The sequence below is a fragment of the Babylonia areolata genome, chromosome 5, assembly GCF_041734735.1.
Source record: "Babylonia areolata isolate BAREFJ2019XMU chromosome 5, ASM4173473v1, whole genome shotgun sequence".
Classification (NCBI taxonomy): domain Eukaryota; kingdom Metazoa; phylum Mollusca; class Gastropoda; order Neogastropoda; family Buccinidae; genus Babylonia; species Babylonia areolata.
Genome location: NC_134880.1, coordinates 22251662 through 22262245, shown reverse-complemented (window position 1 = coordinate 22262245; position 10584 = coordinate 22251662). Strand labels below are relative to the sequence as shown.

Sequence of the window (10584 nt, the reverse complement as noted above, 5' to 3'; positions counted from 1 at the left end):
GAAATAAAAGCAGAGAGAAGGAGCGGCCGTAAGTCTAACATGAAAGGTAGAGCACGATGCTTTGCAAATCAAACAAATATCGGCATCACTTCAAAACCAACATTGCGCAAATTTCTTCAAAACGGAACTGAGTCTCTGTGGGCTTTTCCAAATACAATAGACTGAGCAACACACTAGACGCCACGTTCTTGGCATCAGAGATCTTTTCCCATCCCTCTTGCGGCCAATCAGTGGCAGCCTCTGTGCGTGTGTGTATGTGTGTGTTTGTGTGTGTGGGGGGGTCTGTGTTTTTGAGTGCGTTTGTGCATGCGCGAGGGTGTAAGTGTACACAAGTGTCAGGAGAGTTCTGTGCACGTGCGTATGTGTGTGCGTGTGGGAGTGTGTGTGTGTGTGTGTGTGTGTGTGAGGGGGAGGTGGGGGTGCGGGAGGGAGGAGGTGTAGAGGATGAGGTATGTGAGTGTATGCATGCCTACACTGTGGGAGCAACAGGATATTGGAACGTGCGGGTGTGTATATATATATCTTTGTATATATGTGTGTGGGGTTGGGGGTGGGGGATATGGGCGTATGTGTGTGTGCTTGTACAAGTAAGTGTTCATCTGTGTGTGTGTGTGTGTGTGTGTGTGTGTGTGTGTGTGTCTGTGTGTGTGTCTGTGTCTGTGTGTGTGTCTGTGTGTTTGTGTGTGTGTATTGTGTGCAGTGGAAGCTGCGATACGTAGCCTAGAAATGAGTGCGTGGAGGAGGGGGGTAGAGGAAGTGCAGGGTAATGTGTGTGTGTTTGTGTGTGTGTGTGTGTGTGTGTGTGTTGGGGCCCATGTACGTTTATGTGTATTTGACTGTGCTTTCATATCTGTGAAACTGCATGTTTGTTGCATATCTGTGCATATGTGGGTGTATGTGTGAATGTGTGTCTTCATGTTTTACATTTATTTGCTTATTTATCATCATTGTTGTCTTATTTATCTTTTAAAAAAAAATATTATTACTACTACCCCTTTTTATATATTATAATTATTATTTATTTATTCATTTACTTATTTATGTACGCTTATCTATTATTTACTCACCTTTTTTTTCTTTCTTTTTTTTCTCAATGCCTGACAAAGTGCGTTGGGTTACGCTGCTGGTCAGGCATCTGCTTGGCAGATGTGGTGTAGCGTATATGGATTTGTCCGAACGCAGTGACGCCTCCTTGAACTACTGAAACTGAAAACTGAAACTCTCTCTTTCTCTCTCATGCACGTACATTGCTCTCTCTCCTCTCTCTCTCTCTCATGCACGTACATTGCTTTCTCTCTCTCTCTCCCTCTCTCTCTCATGCACGTACATTGCTCTCTCTCTCTCTCTCATGCACGTACATTGCTCGCTCTCTCTCTCTCTCTCTCTCTCTCTCTCTCTCCCTCATACACGTACATTTCTCTCTCTCTCTCTCTCTCTCTCTCATGCACGTACATTGCTCTCTCTCTCTCTCTCTCTCCCTCATACACGTACATTTCTCTCTCTCTCTCTCTCTCTCTCTCTCTCTCTCTCTCTCTCTCTCTCTCTCATGCACGTACATTGCTTTCTCTCTCTCTCTCCCTCTCTCTCTCATGCACGTACATTGCTCCTCTCTCTCTCTCTCCTCTCTCATGCTCGTACATTGCTGCCCCTCTCTCTCTCTCTCTACCCCTCTCTCTCATGCTCGTACATTGCCGCCCCCTCTCTCTCCCTACCTCTCCCTCTCTCTCTTTCTCTTGTGCACGTACATTGCTCTCTCTGTCTCTCCCTCTCTCTCTAACATACAAATGCACACACATAAATGTTTGTGCCCACACACAGGGCAACTGAGTACATAAGCGAACTGGGAACAGGGGGTTCGGGATAACCAGTTTACTGATAGGTGATTCGGTGATAGATGAAACGGGACGGCACCCACTGACCTAAAACTAGGTGCCTTCTTTGAGCTCCTTTGCTAACTGAAGCCAGCGGAAGTATTCAATCAGCCATTTTGCTATTCGTGTCAGTATAGCTCGAAGCGATATGTTCATATTCGTAGCCGAGCGCTCAGCTAGCTTCACGGCAAGGTTTCACTTGCTCGCGGTGTAATTTAAGCTGACATTCCTGTGTGTGTGTGTGTGTGCGTGTGTGTTCCGCAAAAAATTGCGCTGCGTGTCACTGCAATGTTTTCTTGTAATAACTTTGGCAAATAAACCACTGGCAGATATCAATCAAGACACAACATTTGGCATGCCGTGGAGACAAGCATAACACGATTTTATCGAAGATACACGGTTGCAGTTCAGAAACTGCCACCAGTTAGCAGAATACTTCTCAACGGACTGAAGGTCGGATACGAGTAACAATATGGCGTTCAGTTGGCTTTAGCTTTCCTGGCCGATGAGCTATCCATCTATTTTTAGACCAGTGAACGCCACCATGTCCTAGCCTACCTCAGTGAAGGGTACACTACATCCTGCTTCCTGGTTCCTCAGCGGGCATTATGTCATCTCTTAACTCGTCCTCATCGTTGTGATGTGCCATTTTGTGCTGCTACATTTGGTTTCTTACTCTTCCCATTCTCCGTGTAAAGCCTTGCGTTGAAAATGAAATAACATAGTTTTAACTGACGTGTTTTCCTGTTGTGGGCGTCAGTAAGCAAAACTTAGCAATGTTTTTGACATATTTATTGTAAACATTGCAGAATGACTCCTCGAATTAAAAAATCAAAACAACAACAACAAAATTCCCAGTTGTTTTTTTTCTTTTCTCACTTATCTCCTTTTCCCCTCTGTCTTTGTGTGTCTATGTCTTCCCCCCCCCCTCTCTCTCTCTCTCTCCATACACTTACTCATCCACAATCAAGAGAATGAACAGACGATACATCGAACCATATCGATCCAGCAAACACATCATCACACTGATGCGCACGTATGCACACGCGTATTCTCGAGCACGCTTTTGCATATTTTTGCACACATAGGCGCACTGCGCGTCTTCGTGCACAGTGGCACAAAAACATGCACGCGTGCACACACTCTCTGCTTCTCCTCTCTCTCCACCCTCAACCCCTCTCTATCTCTCTCTTTCACACACAGGCGCCTCATATAAGGGTGTTCGCATACCGAGACACGTTCTACAAACGATCTCCATACAACAATAGTGGAATGCAAACAAACAGAGCTCTTAATCCTGGTGCATTTGCACACATTGCTTTCTCTTTCCAGAGCCGGTGGTTGAACAATCATTGCGTTGTGTTTTATGTAGTACTGTGGTTCAGCGGTAATCTGTTTATACTGCCACAGACTTTCCTCTGGCGCACCAATAGGCATGTATGTGTGTGTGTGTGTGTGTGTGTGTGTGTGTGTGCGTGTGTGTGTGTGTGTGTGTGTATGTATGTGTGTGTGTGTGTGTGTGTGTGTGTGTGTGTGTGTGTGTGTGTGAAGGAGAGTAGACAAAAAAAAAAAAGACAACTGTTCCCAGTAAATAATGCTCAACACGCACGTACGTGCGCACGCGCATGTGCTCGCGCTCCTGGTAATACACAAACACCCACGTGTACGCACGCACGCACACATATTGCTCAGACACGACTGTACACACACACACACACACACACACACACACACACACAAACAACAAAAAACAAAAAAAAACAAAAAAAACCCACACACACACACATTTCACAATACAACACTTACATATCGAGGGAAGGGAAAAAAGTTTCTGTTTACTTGCATGCGTAAACAGTAACACACACACACACACACACACACACACACACACGCACACACACACACACACACACACACACACACACACACTGACTGAAACCGTTTATTGTCAGATTAACTTTTTGTTGTACTGACTACACACACACACACACACACACACACACACACACACACACACACACAAGAGACGCAATCAAGAACACTCCCCCTGACACCCTCTTCCCCTTAAATCCTTTTAAGACAGCCCCAGCCCCCACCCCCACCCCACCCCCTGCACCCCTCCCCCCTCCACACACACACCGAACCCCACGTTCTTTCCCCACAGTGTCTTTCAGACACGCGCACTTACAATTAATATACGCCTGGATAGGGGAAGGTTACTTCCATGCAACCCAACAACCACGACAAAAGTTATTGGGGTTTTGATTGAACACGCTGTATCAGCAACGCTCTTAGCGTTTGTTCTGTGTTAAGAATTTTCCTTTAGAGTCTATATAATATGGAACTGGCGTAGTGGACGTCGGAAATTCCTTAGTTAACTGTGAGCAAATTCAGCGCTACTGGCAGTGTTCATGCAACGCTGCACTGGACATACATCACTTGCTGTTGGGAATGAGTATATAGAATCGGCGCAGCAGAGGTTATTTTGTCGTTGTTTATCCAATAACTTAAAAACAATTTCCAAATTAGGAAAGCCATGGGAATTTAACTTAAATTCATGCATAGGAGAAAAGAAGAAAATGGAGGAAACACGACCCCCCCCCGCCCCCCCAACCCCCCACAAGAAAACAAAAAAAAAACACCAACAACAACAACAAAAAAAAACCACCCCATAACGACGTTGCAACATATACAAACAAAGTATTATAATGGGGAAAAAATATGAATAAATCATATGAAACAGTCATCAATTTCAGAGAAAAAATTCCATTAATTGCACCCAAGATGTATCTTTTGTATATATCATTTCAACGTATGTGTACCTCATTCCATAATACTGCTTAAGTTATAGCTTTTGCTACGTGTCGAACATTCTAGTTGTGGATGTATAAACACTAAACCAATCACAATTTGCACCTTAACATTGATAAATTTTATTATACAATAATAATAATAATAATAATAATAATAATAATAATAACGTGCAGGCTTATATATCGCGCAATACCCCCATCTCAAATGGGGTTCACCGCGCTTTACAATAACATATATACAAATTTAAGACTAAGTGACATAAAAATATGCAGAAAACAATGAAATGAAAATAAAATGAAATAAATATATTGATAGAGAAACAGAGTCAGAGAAACAGACAAACACACACAGCGACACGGAAAGGTGGGGAGCGCGCTTGCGTTAGATATATAAATAGAGAGATTGATTGAGAGATAGAGAGGTAGATAGATAGACAGATAGAGACAGAGAGAGAGACAGACAGACAGACAGAGACAGAAACAGACAAAAAGAGAAACACATACACACAGAGACAGAAATAATACACACGTAGGTGTGTGTGTGTGTGTGTGTGTGTGTGTGTGTGTGTGTGTGTGTGTGTGTGTGAATTTTGACAAAATAAAGACGAAATATGACGATAGAGAGAAAGAGAGACAGAGAGAGACAAAGACAGCGACAGACAGACAGACAGTTCAGCTCAGTTACTCATGGAGGCGTCATTGCGTTCGGACAAATCCATATACGCTACAACACTTCTGCTTAGACAGACAGAGAGAGACAGGGTAACAGAGACAGAGTCAGAGACAGAAACAAAACAGAGACGCACATACACACAGAGACAGAAAGAATGGGCACGGAGGGTTGATTACTACAAGGGGGTAAAAACCCTGAACTTGTACTTACTGGAGGCTTTTCTTTTGGTGACTGCGCACTAGTGGTAAAACACACGGACAGAAGAGATGAAGCAATGTTTCAACGGATCAGATTACCCGTGGCTCGGAGGGACGGGGAGAGGGCGGGAGGAGAGGGAAGAAATGTGGTGGTGTTGCGGGGTACATTGTCACCGGGTACTCTAGTATTGTCGCGGTGGCGATATCTGTAGACGATCACGGCACATATCTTTGCACTTCGGCAAATATTATTGTCGCCGGCGACAGTATATGGCAGGATTGTCACTTACAGATAAACTTTAATTGCACCGGTGACAATAATGATACAGGCGACAACTGCTGCAACAGTTGCGTGTATATATAAAATTACACACACACACACAAACACACGTACACATTCATACACACACACACACACACACACACACACACACACACACACACACACATATAATGTATGTGTGCGTCTGTGTCTGTGTGTGCATACGTGTATTTGGTCAGTGTCTGTGCATGTGCGTGAGTGTGAGCGTGCATATGTACTAGTTTGCGCGCGAGCGTGTCTGCGCACGTTTGTGTGTGTGTGTGTGTGTGTGTGTGTGTGTGTGTGTGTGTGTGTGTGTGTGTGTGTGTGTGTGTGTGTGTGTGTGTGCGTGAGTGTGTATGAGTGTGTATGCATTTTGCTTACCATTATTATCAATATTATCATTATTATTACCATTATTATCATTGCTGCTGTTGTTATCACGCTAACTGACATCATATACATGAACAGGACGTAAAGCAAAATTGAAAAAAAGACACAAACATTTAAAACTATTGAATAAGGATGAACATAACACTGATACGCTTAAAACTTGTGTTGAAACTATCCTGTATACGAAGTCAGCGAACCATCAATGATAAATGAATATGTGACATTTTCCCAATTATCAATAATGTTGGAAAACGCGGGATCCTGTCTCTGTTTTTTTTCCTCATCAAATTACAAATAAAACGATTCCAAGAAAGCAGGTACCTCTATAAAAGCTCCGGCCCAAACTATGAACGCCGCTACTGTCATGTGTATCGGTGACAACCTCAACACTATGACTTTGATAACACACTTACGGAGGCCTACATCGGAATGCGGATGCTCGTCATCACAGACAACATCCATAATAGCAAGATAACAAGTAAACAGTTGCGCCCTTTGTCACAAACGAAAACCGTTAAACCCAGCCATTTCAATAACACAACAATAGCGGCAATTCAACATACAGACAATATGAAAATCTACAATCAACACAACATCGACAAAACTGCTGGCACGAAAACACAATCATTATGAACACTATCTATATATTAAAAAAAAGGAAAAAAAACCCATTGAATGTAGTTTTAATCAGTGTTTCACAGTACACGGCATGGTATCAGTGGTAAGATATTTGGGTCAGCAGCCCATATCTGGTTGGTAAAGATATCAGGCTGTGTCCACCTGGGTAATGACACCAGTGGGATTTATGCAGTGACACGCCGATTCTGACGTACCGCGCCCTGTGTGATAGTAGTCTCACAAACACATACCTGTCAGCTGAATAGAACACTTGTGCTTGGTGTTGTTTGCGTTGATGATTTCGCCACTGTTGGAATTATCAGATATTCGCCTCGTTATCTTGAATGGTATGTGTGCATGTGTAGTGTCTCTGTGTGTGCTTGTATGTCAGTCTGTATATTTGTCTGCCCGTCTGTGTGTGTGTGTGTGTGTCTGTGTGTGTGTGTGTGTTTGTGTGTGTGAGACAGACAGAGAGAGAGAGAGACAGACAGACAGACAGACAGACTGGATAAGCTGGAAGCTTCTTTACACCATGCCCTCACGCACGCATACACATACATAGAGATACACACACACACACACACACACACACACACACACACACACACACACACAGAGTCAGTTTAAACCAAGAAAATATGCAATACTTGGAAACACTTAAGTCACATCCTGACAAAAACTCAACGAAACGGAACTAAAGAAAAACAAAAATGTAATGATAATAAAATACCAAAATGAATGGGGACTGACTCGACCATTCATTCAAAAATATATCAAACCAATACATACTGCTTCAACAATACACTCAAGTATGCAATGTTATATTTTCTGTTTTGTCCAAATAAAATAGCAACTTCTGTACTAACTATAATTAAGTGTCTTCTATGCTGTTGATACTATTCTGACTTATGTACCTTTGTCTCATTGTTTGAGCTTCTGCAATGAATTTAGCAACCGATCTAATTATGATTTCATTATCACATGACAAAACAGTAACAACATCATGGCTTTTAGCCATCTCTGTTTTAAAGAATATGCATTTTTCTCGCACAGTATTATAAATTTCACACTGAAAAAGAAAATGTTTTTCATCATCCACCTGGTATCCACAGAGAGGACATGGTGATTGTATAGAAGTCCCAGGTTCAAACCATCTCCTGTTTGCATTAAACCCCAGAGTTCTTAACCTAAATCTCGCATAATTTATTCTGTGCCATTTGTCTGTAATGATTCTGAGATATGTTTCTGGTTGAAATATACTTTTAAAAGAAAAGAACCAACTATATTTTTCTCAGTTTACTTTCCATGTCAGAATGCCAGTTTTGTTTGAAGGAACAAATGAGTCTGTCTCTGAATTCTGCAATAAACTGCTGTTCGTTTCCTACACCCTGGGACAACCACACAATTCCAAAACCATGTTCAGTCAGAACCTTATTCACTCTATAACACCAGTTTTCTTTACCTAACTCCATCCGCAAAAGCATCATATCATAGGCCTGTTTGCTCAGACGTGTTTGTGGAAGCTTTAACAATTTTAACCAATATTTAATACATTTGACAAAAGTTCTTATATACAAAGGGTATCTTCCAGTTTCCCCATATAAAACCGTATTAGATGAATGGATTGGAACATGCAGAAAACGTTTAATTGCATAAGTATGTATCTCTCAATGTGTGAGTTAACCGTTAGTCCCCAGATTTCAGCTGCATATGTTATGTCAGTAAAGGTTCTATTTGTACATCGAACATTTTCCAAAATAGGAATCAACAGAGTTCAGTTTTCTAAGACACACAGACAGACAGACAGAGAGAGAGAGAGAGAGAGAGAGAGAGAGAGGCAGACAGTCAAACGGAGACAGAGAGACGGTGACAGAAAAAGTGGACAGACAGATATAAAGACGCTAAAAGACAGACACAATCGAAACAGACATGGAGAACACACACTATCTTGTCATGTCCTGTCACCAACTTACTCAAATGAGAGTGCTCAAATGGCCATCATGCTAACTTGCGTTATTCCACAAGCACGACTGAATTGAGGACCAGACTTGTGTGTATGAATCTTATCTTGAAATTAAACAAATAACAAGAAACTACCAGAACTAATACTGACTGGTAATAGCAATTCTTCAAACATGCGTCACTGACACCATGGACTTCTACTTTATGAATATTCACAAAGACTCACACACACACACACACACACACACACACACACACAGAGTGACACCAAAACAGAACAACCAACCTGTGACCGAAGCAGACGACACCTGTTTGGGTTTTTTTTTTCCCAACAAAAGTTAATACTCGACTTCACACACTGAAGAACAATACCAAGCAGTAGTTCACTCCCTTGGGATACTTGAAAGATCGTACACAGGCTTGGTTATGTCGAACCGAAAAAAAAAAACAACTCAGAAAGTTAGCGAGGCGAACAGTCAAAAAAACTAAGTTCGTCAACCACCCACAAATAGGTCTGTCGCACAAACTGACGAGTCGCTCTCTCCTTCACTCTGTTCTTGTTAACATTGACAGCGCAGCAGCGAGATTGGGGGATATGAAAGGGGGGGGGGGGGGGGGGGGGGCAGGACAGCGGTGGAAGGAAGAAGGGTGGCGGCGCGGAAAGGTGGGAGTGCTAGTGAGGGCGTGTGGGTGGGGAGGGGGAAGGAAACGAAGTGGTGTGACTGTGAAGCGAAGGCACATAGAGGAACAAGCAGTGCCCGCGTTTGGGCTCGGTCGCCGGGAAAAAAAAAAAAAAAACACCAGAAAAGGTTGGTGGTTTAGTGGTAAGGACTGAAAGGCGATGATGTGTTAGGTTGCCGGCACACGCATAGGAGAGGCGGGGGCGGGGGGGGGGGGGGGGGGGGGGAGGGGGGGGCGTATTTTGCATTTGAAAAGGTGTGAGGCCCAAGATAAACTGGTGGCAAACAGTGAAAAGATTCCTCAGAAGAATGGGGTGACACCAGCAAATGATGGCTGAGGACCGTGGATAATGGAGCACTTCAAGCTGACTGCCTCAGTCTTAGTTCCAACTGACTACGTTGGAACATCTAAGTAAGTAAAGATGTGAAGCAGGGATAAGTCACTGTGTTTATACATAGTTGTACTTACACGCACGCACACACACACACACACACACACACACACACACACACACACACATATATATATATATATATATATATATATATATATAATGCCAGGTAAAGTCCCACTTTAACATCCTAAATTCAGCTTAAGAAATAAGGATGCCAACCACATTCATCTACCAATGCGCGCGCATGCACAGACGCACAGACGCAGCACAGACATAAACACAGATACACCGTAAATACACGCTCACACGCAAACGTACATACGAAGAAACACAACACAAGGTACATGAACGCCTCCCTCCAAACACACACACACACACACACACACACACAATCTATCTATCCGCTATCTATCGATCTATCTAGCTAGCTAGCTGTCTATCTATCTATCTATCTACATACATGCATACACACACACACACACACACACACACACACACACACCTTGTAGGGGTCTCCTCGCTCTGGGCGAAGGACAGGAAACAACAAGTATGAACCTGAACCAGGAAGTTGTGTTCTCTTCTTCCTTCCCCCCCCCCCCCCCCCCTTTTTTTTTTTTCTTTCTTTCATTCTTTCGTTCCCTCCCTCCTGGTCGGTCCGATAGGGGGCTGACTCGCCTTCTC

General features: G+C 43.1%; 1 protein-coding gene across 5 annotated transcripts in view; it reads right to left on the bottom strand.

The window, feature by feature from the left end:
• LOC143281986 (uncharacterized) overlaps window positions 1–9404 on the bottom strand; it is a 66916-nt gene extending 57512 nt beyond the window's left edge. For 3 of the 5 annotated variants that reach the window (XM_076587363.1, XM_076587364.1, XM_076587367.1), the window contains exon 1: window positions 9115–9403. The gene's annotated coding sequence lies outside the window, so the exon portion shown is untranslated. Of the gene's footprint in view, window positions 1–9114 lie in introns of all 5 variants that reach the window. The other 2 variants (XM_076587366.1, XM_076587365.1) reach the window with 1 other exon arrangement.
• Window positions 9405–10584: the final 1180 nt, after the last annotated feature.